Raw genomic sequence first — 13,775 nt, 5'->3', positions numbered from 1 at the left:
TCAAGGCTCTTCTGACCATTCCCCCATTAGGAGAGCAAATAAGGTTTTCATGTCCCCTACGGCCAACATGACACCAGCAGTGTGCTTCTCTAATGCATAAATCCACTTCCTTGCCCCTGCAGTGAGCGAATGGAGCGTATTCAGCAACTTATCCGGTCCATGTGTGACCACAGGACAGAATACGCCTTTCCCCGACCCTTCTGGAGCAGCGGAAATTGAGTCACACTCGTTCTTACTGGGGCACTCCCTGGCTTTCCCTTGCTACTCACTACGGCCATACGAGTAACACAGTGTGTCCTACTACCCCATGGTATGATCTCTGTCGCTGCTGCTAGAGTGGGAGGTGGGGCTACTCCACCTTATTCTCCCTGCTCATCATCCGATTCCCATTTATCCTCATCTCCTGTCCCTGCTACCACATCCCCTGGCCTTTCAATAGGCATGGAAACATACTCGGCACTACTGTCGGGTGCCGGTTCCCGTGCTCTTTGTTCAAACCCTGTACCTGTAGCAGCACTTTCGTCCTCAAGGTCCACGTTGACCTCCTTGATAACTGACCCATCCAATCTAACAAGAACTTCTCTCTGCCTCCACCTTCCCTCTTCTCCATCCTTTACCTGTCCATTTACTACTTCCTGCTCTTCACTTCTCTGCTGTCGTAACAGCACTATGTCTTCCTCTGCTAGCCTCAATGTTTCTTCGAATATTTTCTGCTCCTGCTTTTCCACTGCTATACACAGCCTATCCTCTATCCTAGCAGTAAAAGACACAGTCATCCCTTTTTTTCAGCCCTTCTCAGTCACTCACCTATTTTTTCGGTTGCCGGTCTCACTCACATCATTCCTCCACCCATAACCTCTCTGCTAACCTAGCAATTGGTGGGGAGTTATTCACTTTCCACTCTCCGTTGTCAGTCTTTCCCTGGTTCTGACATTGAAGGTATTACTATTCCACTTTCCTCAGTACTCCATCTTGTAGAAATCGCAGCAGTTGGAGTCGTTACCTGTGTCTGTCTTGGAACCACTGGAGTGGCCGCTGGAGAAAATGAAGGTTCGAACTCAGGGTCGATATCCCCTTCCACGGCGGTAAAGGATAGCACTCCTGGGGGAGGTGGGAAGGAAATCCTGCACCCTTCTTTCTCGACCCTTCCTCTGCAACTTTAACAGGTTATATGTGAGATTACGAAGCATATTTCAGAGCAATTTCCTTTAGTTCACTCGCTCTCGTTGGACACATGTATTTAACTACCATGCCCTTTCAACATACATTTGCACCAGCTCATGTTTACAGCACGCCAGGTTAAGGCATTGTTACATGGGTGCATATTTGCAGAACAAACATAATTCATTTACGGATTCCATCTGGTCAAGGACATCTAACCCTAATTGGGATCCACATGGTCTTTGCAAGGACACCAACAATATTAGCGGGGGGAAAAACAAATATGTTCCCTTTGAACTGGTCATAGGGTCTTATCTGCCCAGACTTGCTGGCGTGCTCATTTCACACTAATCTATATGACTAACATTTCAGCACGCATGACCTCTAGCCATATCCTAGTCATTCCTGACAACCTATTCAAAACCCATAAACCATATGTCTGCTCTGCCCTTACGCATCCCTTTGAACCAGGTTTATTACCCAGCCTGAAACTGACCCTACCAGGTGAGCGGACTTCTCTGAATTATAAATAACAGGCTCCCATGAACTTAAAAAGATTATATCTCCTCTCCACAATAGTACCAAGTCGTAAAAACCTGAGCATGGCCGTAGCTGACCATGTGATGTTATCACAGCTGCCTTCCCAAAGCCTTATACCTCACTAACCCAGCTTTCCCAGTCACACAGAGATTATCTCACCACCCCAGGTTTCCCGGCCTGTACAATCCCTAGCTATGAGGAGACTCGCAGCATACAGATTCATGTATTTTCCATGTACCCTCATGCTCCCCTACTATTCCAGACACATGTCCCAAAAATCCCCTGTGTATGCATGTCCGTGCATATATGTTCAAAACTATTGCATCCCCTCACAGTGGGTTCCTCATTCTCAAATCTCACGTCCGCATATGAAGCCCCTCAATTCACAAGTTTAGGCGCTACGTGGCACGCTACACGACTACATTATTTTCCTATTGGATTTGCAGATTTGACATTATGTTGCACCGCCAGGGTTCGAAATTGAGGGGAGATGGGAGCTATTTAGCTCCTGCTTCTAGCATGGTAGAGCCTGATTAGCATGAAAGCAACAGCTGCCAGGAGATGCTTTTGGCTCCTAATGCCAAAAGGTGCCTTCCAAATAGTTAAATGTGATATTAACTTGAGTATTTAAGGATGTTAATAAAGAAGAATTCGAACACATCTAATACACATTTAAACACAATGGTTCATACAAAATCTACAAAAAGTTAAGGAGCAACTCTGGTAGCTCCTGGTTCTCCTGCGGTAGGTCCTGCCCGACACCCAGGAGCTAGTTTTAGCTCCTGCTAATCGAAAATTTCAAACCCGCCTACGCACCTCTGAATCTAATATATCTCAACTAGACACAAGGTAACAATAATAGTAACACTCGTTCCATTCTTATTAATTACACTAAATACATACTAAATAGAAACATCGCACTATCAATCGCCGTCACCCATATCACTAATATGGAGTGTGCAGTGCAAACCCCACTTCCCTATTGAAAGCTTTATCGGCCACAACAACATTGATTTATTTAATGGATTTATAGCAGCGCCCAAACCGTCGGGTATCACAGCGCTAGATACAAAAAGTGTGAGAGCTGATAATGTCAATCCGGTATGTTCAGGTAGGTTAGAGGCAAAACAGCATGGGTGCACAACCCAGTAAAGCCTCCCCTCATGGTACCGGGGGCTATGTCAGGTGTGAACATAAACATAATTGTGGTTTCTAAAGTGAGAGTAGGTTATGTCCTGCATACTGGGTCCAAAGTGTTTGAGACACAGTGGTAAATCGAGGCAACACAGTGAGACAGTATTGGAGCAGACGAGCAAGGCACATGCTGGACAAAGCAGCACCAAAGAGTTGGGGGTCTACATGAGCAGCGCATACGCTGAAAACAGCATTAGCACTAGTAATGCGAGGAACAGGGGACAGATCAATATTTGGACGGCCAGCTGGGAGGTGAGCAAGCCACCCTTACATTGTGTGTTACGCAGCATATGGCTGGGAGGCTATGGCTGTGGGGAAGAGGGGGAGTGTGTGCACAGTTACCGTTGTTCAATGTGTGTATAATGTGTGTCAGAAAGCTGGTTGCAGGCCCTTTTCTTTGTTAAGATGGAGGGACTACACTTGAGTAAAACTGTAATATGTTGTTGAGAATCTCTTCACAGTGCCTGGGATATCGCCCAACTTTATTTGCGTTAACGCCTACCCGTCCAGCGGTACTCCCGCCCAATCACATGGGCGCTGTTACTCCCCACTGGACCCAATGGGGAATTTTCAGCAAAATTACTGAGTGGTAATACCGCCAGCGGTAATTGCGCCGAAAATGGGTATTTTTTCATAGTGTTTAGCCCCAGCTCTGAGATTGGGGGTAGTCACGCCAGACTTGAGATTGGGCCGAACATTAAATGCAGCACTAACAACGTTACTGCCGCATTTAAGGGCTACTGCCCAACTCATGATCAGGCCCACAGGGTTTGAAATGGAAGCCCCTGCTTATTGCCTTAAAGAGCCCGATTAGAAGAAAACCAGCAGTTACAAGGAGCTACATTTGGCTCCCCAGGCCAACTGATTCAGAACAAAGACAACTGTGAATGTAACTCTGTGCACTTGGGACAATCTATAAATAAACAGGATACATCTATATGACATTTAACCCCTGAAGTGCCAAGGACGAGCTATCTCGTCCTTGGCATTACGTTTGTGTTGCCAAGGATGAGATAGCTGGTCCTTTTTTGCACTTCACTCTGTGCGACCCTGCAAAGCAGGGAATCACGCAACCCGCCTTCAGATCGAGGGAGGTGTCACCGCTTTCCAACAACACCTTATCTGAAGCATTGCTGGGTGCGGATCGGGCGCAGATCGCTTGATCTGTGCCCAGCAATGCCACTAGACCACCAGGGATCTGTTTGTGAAGTGGCGGGACGGGAAGAGAGGGGGCTGCTTACTATGTAAGTGCCCTCTCCCCCCCGCAATGCCCCCAAGCTTGGGGCACTTCAATAATGTGCCCATCTGCCCCCAGGCAAGGGGCAAACAAAAAAATAAAATAAATAATGAAATTTAGTTTTGGATGGAGGTAGGGGGGCACTAGACCACCAGGCATTTTATATAATGTAAGGGAGGTAGCCCTCTCCCCCCCACCCTAAGAGGATGGGGGGCACCTCATGTAGCCCTCCCTGGGGGCAGATTTCTGCCCCTAGGAAGGGCTACATAAGCCCCCCCATCCATTTGAAGTTGGGGGGAGAGGGCCACCAGAAATCTATTAACAGCCCCTCCCCCAGCTTGGGGCACTATGTTTTGCCCCCCCCCCCCCCCACTTGGGGTGGATAGGCACAGTAATGTGCCCATCTGCCCTTGGGCAAGGGGAAAAAAATGTTTTTAAAAAATGTAAAAGAAATTAACATTTAGTTTTGGGTGGGGGTGTGATGCTGGAAATGCATTGGAGGGACAGGGCCTCCATGTCCTTGTCCTGTACCTCTTTTATCACGTGCGTTCTGTGTTTCTGCTCAGGAGTCGATGTGGGACTCCTGGCAGTGCAGCCCTTCCTCTTTTTGGTTTGGTGAACAGACCCTTGGGATACCCTTATGGCACCCATGGGTCAGGGTACACCCTGTATTCCTGTTGTATGTTTTTGGGCACCCGTGTGTGGCCCACAGAGCAGGGCATGGGCTGGTGGCAGCTCCATGCTGAATTTGACAGGTGCTCCGAGTATCCTCCATTTTGGGATACCCAGGCCCCACCATTGGAATCAGTTGATTCCTGATAGGAGTCAAGATGACCCCCTTGCTTTCAATTGCCTGTTACCTTGTTTTCCCAAAGTCCTGGGAAGCCCCAACTCTGTCCCTTCCCCTGACTGGCTGTTGGGTGGACGTTCCATATATGGTATTGTGGGGGAAGTCCAAGCCACACTGGCTGGAGTCTTCCCAATGACTGTATTTTGTGGGTACACCCTTGCGGTGCGACCTTGTTTGAATGGAGTGTGCATCCAATATGCATTTCATGTTATGGGTGTCTGGTTTCTAGTGACTGACACAATGAATGAGACAGCCCTGCTCGAAACTTGTATGAATGCAGTATGGAGTGCTGAATGGCTGGGTGCTTGTCCAAATCCAAGTTCCTTTTTGCGAGTGTCTGGATGGCGAAGAACCTTAACGCACTGTGAGACTGGTTGGCTGCCTGCCTGCATGAATGCCCTTCTGGACGATTGGCTACCTGGGCCTGGCTCAGCAGTGTGAATGGCAGAGAGAACAGTATATCTGGGGACCTCTCACTATAACTCAGAAGCTGAAGTCGAAACTTGATGCTTGATCTCGAAGCCGAGCCGGAAGAAGTTGGTTTACTGACGTTTCCCTTTGACGCAATCTGAAAGCGGCCGTGCCTTCAAGAAACTGATCCAAGAGAGGACCTGGCTAGGAGACCTCTTCCAGAGCTATGAGGCAACATCGTGCACCAGCTAACCTTCACCAAGGCTCCCTGGAAGTCAATCATGGGACTGGGGCTGGAGTTCTTGCTGGCCTTCTGAAGGGAAAAGCTGTAACGCAGCCCAGCCAGAACTCCAGGACAGCTGGAGGTGATGTCCTCTGCCTTGGACATCCGTTTACCATGTGAGTGTACCATCCTCAAGCACAGCGGCAGCTCCAGGGAGCCCTGGCAGGGGCCCCTTCCCTCCCCCAAAGGAAATTCTGTAACTCAGCCCAGCCAGCGCTCTAGGGTGGTCAGGGGTGATGTCCCTGGCCTTGGGACGCTGTCTCCCATGTGGTTGTACCATCCACAAGCCCAGCAGCAGTTGCAAGGAGCCCCGGCAGGGTCCCCGACTTTTCCCGGAGGAAGAAGCTGTAACGCAGGCCAGCCAGAGCTCCAGGAAAGTCGGGGGGTTTCAATGCATTTCCAGCATCACACCCCCACCCAAAACTAAATGTTAATTTCTTTTACATTTTTTAAAAACATTTTTTTCCCCTTGCCCAAGGGCAGATGGGCACATTACTGTGCCTATCCACCCCAAGTGGGGGGGGAGGGGGGGGCAAAACATAGTGCCCCAAGCTGGGGGAGGGGCTGTTAATAGATTTCTGGTAGCCCTCTCCCCCCCACCCTAAGAGGATGGGGGGCACCTCATGTAGCCCTCCCTGGGGGCAGATTTCTGCCCCTAGGAAGGGCTACATAAGCCCCCCCATCCATTTGAAGTTGGGGGGAGAGGGCCACCAGAAATCTATTAACAGCCCCTCCCCCAGCTTGGGGCACTATGTTTTGCCCCCCCCCCCCCCACTTGGGGTGGATAGGCACAGTAATGTGCCCATCTGCCCTTGGGCAAGGGGAAAAAAATGTTTTTAAAAAATGTAAAAGAAATTAACATTTAGTTTTGGGTGGGGGTGTGATGCTGGAAATGCATTGGAGGGACAGGGCCTCCATGTCCTTGTCCTGTACCTCTTTTATCACGTGCGTTCTGTGTTTCTGCTCAGGAGTCGATGTGGGACTCCTGGCAGTGCAGCCCTTCCTCTTTTTGGTTTGGTGAACAGACCCTTGGGATACCCTTATGGCACCCATGGGTCAGGGTACACCCTGTATTCCTGTTGTATGTTTTTGGGCACCCGTGTGTGGCCCACAGAGCAGGGCATGGGCTGGTGGCAGCTCCATGCTGAATTTGACAGGTGCTCCGAGTATCCTCCATTTTGGGATACCCAGGCCCCACCATTGGAATCAGTTGATTCCTGATAGGAGTCAAGATGACCCCCTTGCTTTCAATTGCCTGTTACCTTGTTTTCCCAAAGTCCTGGGAAGCCCCAACTCTGTCCCTTCCCCTGACTGGCTGTTGGGTGGACGTTCCATATATGGTATTGTGGGGGAAGTCCAAGCCACACTGGCTGGAGTCTTCCCAATGACTGTATTTTGTGGGTACACCCTTGCGGTGCGACCTTGTTTGAATGGAGTGTGCATCCAATATGCATTTCATGTTATGGGTGTCTGGTTTCTAGTGACTGACACAATGAATGAGACAGCCCTGCTCGAAACTTGTATGAATGCAGTATGGAGTGCTGAATGGCTGGGTGCTTGTCCAAATCCAAGTTCCTTTTTGCGAGTGTCTGGATGGCGAAGAACCTTAACGCACTGTGAGACTGGTTGGCTGCCTGCCTGCATGAATGCCCTTCTGGACGATTGGCTACCTGGGCCTGGCTCAGCAGTGTGAATGGCAGAGAGAACAGTATATCTGGGGACCTCTCACTATAACTCAGAAGCTGAAGTCGAAACTTGATGCTTGATCTCGAAGCCGAGCCGGAAGAAGTTGGTTTACTGACGTTTCCCTTTGACGCAATCTGAAAGCGGCCGTGCCTTCAAGAAACTGATCCAAGAGAGGACCTGGCTAGGAGACCTCTTCCAGAGCTATGAGGCAACATCGTGCACCAGCTAACCTTCACCAAGGCTCCCTGGAAGTCAATCATGGGACTGGGGCTGGAGTTCTTGCTGGCCTTCTGAAGGGAAAAGCTGTAACGCAGCCCAGCCAGAACTCCAGGACAGCTGGAGGTGATGTCCTCTGCCTTGGACATCCGTTTACCATGTGAGTGTACCATCCTCAAGCACAGCGGCAGCTCCAGGGAGCCCTGGCAGGGGCCCCTTCCCTCCCCCAAAGGAAATTCTGTAACTCAGCCCAGCCAGCGCTCTAGGGTGGTCAGGGGTGATGTCCCTGGCCTTGGGACGCTGTCTCCCATGTGGTTGTACCATCCACAAGCCCAGCAGCAGTTGCAAGGAGCCCCGGCAGGGTCCCCGACTTTTCCCGGAGGAAGAAGCTGTAACGCAGGCCAGCCAGAGCTCCAGGAAAGTCGGGGGGTAATGTCCCTGGCCTTGGGTGGCTGTCTCCCATGTGGGTTGACCATTCCCAAGTACAGCAGCAGTCCCAGGGAACCCCGGCTGGGTCCCCGACCTTTCCCGAAGGAATAAGCTGCAAAGCAGGCCAGCCAGAGCTCCAGGATAGTCAGGGGTAATGCCCCTGGCCTTGGTGGGCTGTCTCCCATATAGGGCGAACATCCCCAAGTGCAGCGGCTGTCTGAGGGAGCCTAGGCAGGGCCCCCGCCCTTTCCCAGAGGAAGAAGCTGTAACGCAACCCAGCCAGAGCTCCAGGGTGGAATGGGGGCCATATCCCTGGCCTTGGGCGGCTGTCACACATGTGGGTTGAACATCCCCAAGCCCAGCGCTGCTGGACATTCCCCGTGCTTTCCCGGAGGGAGAAGCTGTAACGCAGGCCAGCCAGAATACCAGGATGGTTGGGGTTCATGCACCTGGCCTTGGGCACCCGTCTCCCATGTGGGTTGCCCATCCCCAAGTGAAGTGGCAGTACCAGGGAGCCCCGGCAGGGTCCCCCTCCCTTCCTGGAGGTAAATTCTGTAACGCATCCCAGCCATACCTCCAGAATGATCGGGGGTGATGTCCCTGGCCTTGGGCACCCGTCTCCCATGTGGGTCGACCATCCCCCAAACCCAGCCTGGAGCTCTGGCTGGGCTGTGTTACAGCCTTTCCCTCCGGCTAAGAATGCGGACCCTGCCGGAACTGCCACTGAACTTGGGGACGGCCGACCCACATGGGAGACAGCCGCCTAAGACCAGGGACATCACCCCCGCCCATCCTGGAGCCCTAGCTGGGCTGCGTTACAGAATTTCCACCTGGGAAGGGGACCATGCCAGCGGCTGCCTGGGGGTGCCACTGTGCTTGGGGACGGTATGCTCACATGGGAAACAGATGCCCACGGCCGGACACATCACCTCCAACCGTTGTGGAGTTCTTGCTGGCCTGTGTTACAGTTTTTCCCCACCAGGGAGCCCTGGCAGGTTCCCCGACCTTTCTCAGAGGGAGAAACTGTAACACAGGCCACCCAGAGCTGGGTTTGGGGATGGTCGACCCACATGGGTGACGGGTGCCCAAGGCCTGGGACATCACCCCCGACCATCCTTGAGCTCTGGCTGGGTTGCGTTACACCTTCTCCCTCTGGGAAAGGATGGGGAGCCTGCTAGACACCCTGAAACAGCCGCTGGACTTGTGGACGGTCAACCCACATGAGGGACAGCCACCCAAGGCCAGGGATCATCCCTGACTAGCCTATAGCTCTGGCTGGGCAGTATTACAGAATTTCCCTCGGGGAACAAACGGGGACCCTGCCGGGACTCCCTGTGACTGTTGTTGGACTTGTGGACGGTTGACACTTTTTCTTTTCCACCCAGGTAGGTGCACCCACACATGGGAGGTACTGTTTTCATCCGGACAACTGGGGGAATGCAGGACATGCGTTGTTGTGGCATGTTTCAGTAGTTTTCAGGTGGGAAATGTCTAAAAATTGAGTGTATTTTACAAAATTTGGGACTTTGCCGGGGCTTGTGGGTAATAAATTATAAGGCAATTCGCCCAAGTTAGACTTCTGTGTATTCCCACGGGTGTCTTTTTTTCGGAAATGCATGGGATTCCATGTTGTCTTTGGTGGCTGCGACACCACAGGCCCAAATCTGCACGTTGGCTCCCCAAACACTTTGAGGGTTACCACTGGTTTAGCCTTTTGAGGTACCATTATCGTTGAGACACCTGTGGGTACACAGGAAGGTCACATTTTTTGTGTTCGCTTGGTTTTCATAACGTTTTCATACATTTGCTGCTGCACTTTTTCACACAACCCTTTAATTTCCCAAACGTGACCTACATTTAGTCGCTGCTTTAGGCACTATACGCTTTTGTTGCCTGCACAATTCACCTCCCCTGCAAAAAGGTCTGCCTGTGCTCTTTCAAAAAATGTATGCTTGTCATTCCTCACCACATTTGTTTTCCTTATTTACACATGTTAAGTACGTCTGTTTAGGCAGTAAGCATAAAAATCCTGTGTACCATGGCTCTGTTTTTGGCTCGTGGTATTGCTTGTTTTGTGAAACATTACGAAAAATGTGTGATTTCCTAACTGGAAGAGTCGGGGGGAATGTAGCACAGCATTGCTTTTCTCAAGATTTACAGAAGCCATTCATAGCCTTACCGGGCGAAACATGTCCACCACATACCTTTTATTCTGTCATTTTTTCCAATTTTTCCCCAAACTATGGACATTTTCCCTAGATAATTGTTGCCTGACCTGCGCAAATCACCCTTTCCTAAACTTGTAATTGCGTCTACTTTTCAGAAATGTATCCCTTTCCGTCTTCCCATTCAGCTTTCCTACCCTCCTCTTCCATTCTGTCCACGCATGTCCCATTGGAAAAAAAGGGCAGAATCGCCTACCTCTCACAAAACGGATGGTAACCATATAAAAATATGTTCTTGAAAGCCTGGAAAATGGCGAATCCATCACAGCAAACCATTTGTTTCTAGCTCTTACAAGGAAAAGAGCACAGGCTTCTATGTACATCACTGTATTGGTATTTTCTCTCACCCCCATACAGCAAACTGTATAGCGTTATGACTGCCTACATGTGGGAAGAAAAGGGGCCACATTTGGACGATATATCTCATATGACAAAAAAGTTACAAGGGATTGAATGGTGACATACCGAAATCACCAAAAAAGGCTTTAGCACAGGGGGAGGGGGCTTGGCAGTTAAAGGGTTATAAGGGGTCATAAATAATGGATACAGTTATACGGTTGCACTTTTATGTGGAAGTTAGATTTACGTAACGCTATGTACTAGCTTCTCTTCCCCAGTAGTAGCTCCTGGTGCCGGATACCCAAGAGCTGCTTGTAGCTCCTGCTTATCCAATTCGAATTTCGGGCCCTGTCTTCATATGCCTCAATACTGTCATTTTTGGGAGAAATTGAAGAAAAAGCAATAAAATATATTGTTAAGTACTATGTTAAGATTCCCTCCGTCCTAATTATCATTAGACTGTTTGCAACAGCCTAACCTCCACCCCAGAGGCAGTATTAGCAATATTGCATTTGACTTTAGTCCTAGCAGCTGAATCATCTTCTAATGAACCAATATTGTGCAGTGGTAAAGATTTCAAGTTGCAAATTACTAGCAAGGCATAAACATCACCCCCCCCCCACTTAATGGTCCAGAGCACACCATTTGTACTTACCAACAGCAAGTGGCAAGTGCACATTTTGAAGCCAGATAATGACGTGAATAGCCACCTAAAATTTAAAGCTAGGCCCACAATACTACTGTCGGAATTGGTGGGCCAGCAGACGAGTGACATTGTACCAATCATTGTAAACTCATGAATAGAAAAGGCTATGGGTTCTAAGGGTAACCATATAGAAAATTATCTAAAATCATGGATACAAAAAAAAAAAAAAATTTAAAAAGAAGAATACAGGTAGAACAATTGAAATCCACATGATGGATTTCTTCCTTCCATACACTTGGGCATATGTAGAGCCGCTTATATTAGCAAGCAGGAGCATAGGTATTTAAATAGGCTTTGCCCACACTTACTGCACACGATGGCTCAATTTATCTTCACATACCAAAGAATAGTTATAAGCTAGCCTAACAAAATAATACATTTCCACTATAGGTTAGCCAAGATTACGGAAAGAAAAAAAAAAAAAAAAGATTATGTACAAGAGAAATTGATTTTTTAAAAAAATCACTTACTTCAGCTCCAAAATATAAAAGCAAGTATATATAGAAAAAGCTGCATTGTTGGGATTGAGATCACTGCTTGTTTAATAGCAGGGCGGGGCAGAATCGGAGTTTAGAAACCACGACTCAGTCAAATCCTGCAGAACAGTAGTTATTTCGTCACAGCAGAGGAATAGTAAAGAAAGGTCTGATAACAGAAATCAGATCAGATAGCGATGAATAAGTGTTTTAGCTCCATGCTAGTTTCCCATCGCATGATAATCTGCAGCTATTAACCCATCTGCATTCCTTTATGTCTCTATTATAATCTAAGCACCCCAAGGGTGCCTCAGACTGTTTTCAACCAGTGGTTGAAAAGTTGGCCCTAAAACATGTTGAAATGGGCTCCCACAAGCCCAGACATCTTCAGCCAGCCCTGTATATTTGCCAGTAAACCTCGTCTGTTCTGGTACAGGTCCTTTCCTTTTTCCTGCAACATATGCGGTAGTATTTTTGTATTTTAAAAAGAAATCAAAAAAAGGGGTCACTAATGCAGAACCAGGAGAGGAAACAGGGTAACAAAAGGGAGCCTAACCGGGCAGATAGCTAACTGATATTTATTTACAGCAGTTGGAACCAGCGACCACATTCAGGCAATCCTTACTCAAGGAACCATCAAACCAAACATATGAGTCCAGGCTGGCTGATAACAGCTGTGCAGCAGCTGCACTTTCAGATAAGAATACAGCACTGCAAAGGTAAACAAATTACAGTTGTGAAAAATACAAAAATCCTATGACGCAGACAGAAAAATGTATTAAAGTGGCCAATACATTAATTTCCAGTCCTCCGGTGATCAATACCTCGTCTGCCCTATGAAGAAGTTCCACTAATGCCAAAGACGAACAAAACATGTTGGCATGTTATTAACACAAACTGATGAAGACCCAGTCAATTGAGAGAACGAAAACAACTGCATCTGAGGTACATTCAAGTTGACGTAGAATTTGAATCACTACATCAGGTTAAAGACAAATCTATATTTGGACTCATTTACCTTATGGCGATTTGACAACATATTAGCAAAGGTGGTTTTGGTATTTTAAGTAGGACTTGGAATCATCTTTGTGCAAAAATTGAATTATGGTTGTTCACAAATATGTATTTTGATCTAATACTACGTATGATTTCACACTGAGGAGTTGTATGTATATTTTGGTTGTATAATAAGTTGATGTTTTGTATCCACCTAGAAGTAATTTACCAACAAATACTGTTTGGGACATTACATCAAGATGTATAGGTGCCAACTTGGTTGTTGCTGAAGGTGAGCTTTTCTGTAATATATGTATCAGCATTCCCACAATCAGCAAGTCGAGGAAGGTGTTACCCCCACTGCCAAGTCTAGATAATATAGAATATCTGGACTTAAAAAATAAATAAAACATTCATGGAATGGAGGGTTAAAACGGCCAGTTCCCGAATGTAAAGTGCGATTGTTTTTCAAGATCGGTCTGTAGGTAGGTGCCAAACGGAATGCCACATGAAACATCCCAGATAGAAGCAAGCGCAACGAAACTGTGCACTCTCCATCCCTGATGTGACAAACCCAGAGATGGGAGCACTGGGCAGCCTGCCATCCCTTTCTCGCACACAGAGGCAACCTAGTCCGCTACTCACCTGATCCCAAGACAATACTGGAAAGGATGGACGGTCCCGGTCTCGGGTCAGGATCGACCGGAACAGCTGAGTTCATAGCATCAGCCACGGGCCTTATGTTGAACTCCACTGAACAGATAGAGTTCCGGGTGTTTACTGTGTCATGTGTCTAGTGCCTAGAGAAAAGGACCCTACCAACGCTACACCTCCCTCTTATCACGTGACGTTAAGACGTTCTTACGGCAACAAATGTTTCCACTCCCGGCAGTACCATCTCCACACCAGCTGGAAGACATTGGATGAGGCAGCCTGCAGGGGCCGGAATCGGTGTGATGTTTGACTGTTCTGCTTAAACTCACAAATTAGCGGATTCTCGTCTGTTAACTGGTACCGTTATTGAGG

At 48.3% G+C, this 13,775-nt stretch overlaps 1 protein-coding gene across 1 annotated transcript in view; it reads right to left on the bottom strand.

Annotated features, from left to right (window-relative positions):
- The window catches only part of PIK3R4 (phosphoinositide-3-kinase regulatory subunit 4), a 1,130,409-nt gene extending 1,116,880 nt beyond the window's left edge, over nucleotides 1-13,529 (bottom strand). The window contains exon 1 of the mRNA XM_069648735.1: nucleotides 13,395-13,529. The gene's annotated coding sequence lies outside the window, so the exon portion shown is untranslated. The remainder of the gene's footprint in view (nucleotides 1-13,394) is intronic.
- Between the last annotated feature and the right edge of the window lie 246 nt (nucleotides 13,530-13,775).

Source organism: Ambystoma mexicanum, chromosome 2q, assembly GCF_040938575.1.
Source record: "Ambystoma mexicanum isolate Mex_15411 chromosome 2q, UKY_AmexF1_1, whole genome shotgun sequence".
NCBI classification, from domain to species: domain Eukaryota; kingdom Metazoa; phylum Chordata; class Amphibia; order Caudata; family Ambystomatidae; genus Ambystoma; species Ambystoma mexicanum.
The sequence above is the reverse complement of the archived record's forward strand: the minus strand, read 5'-3'. Positions and strand labels throughout refer to the sequence as shown.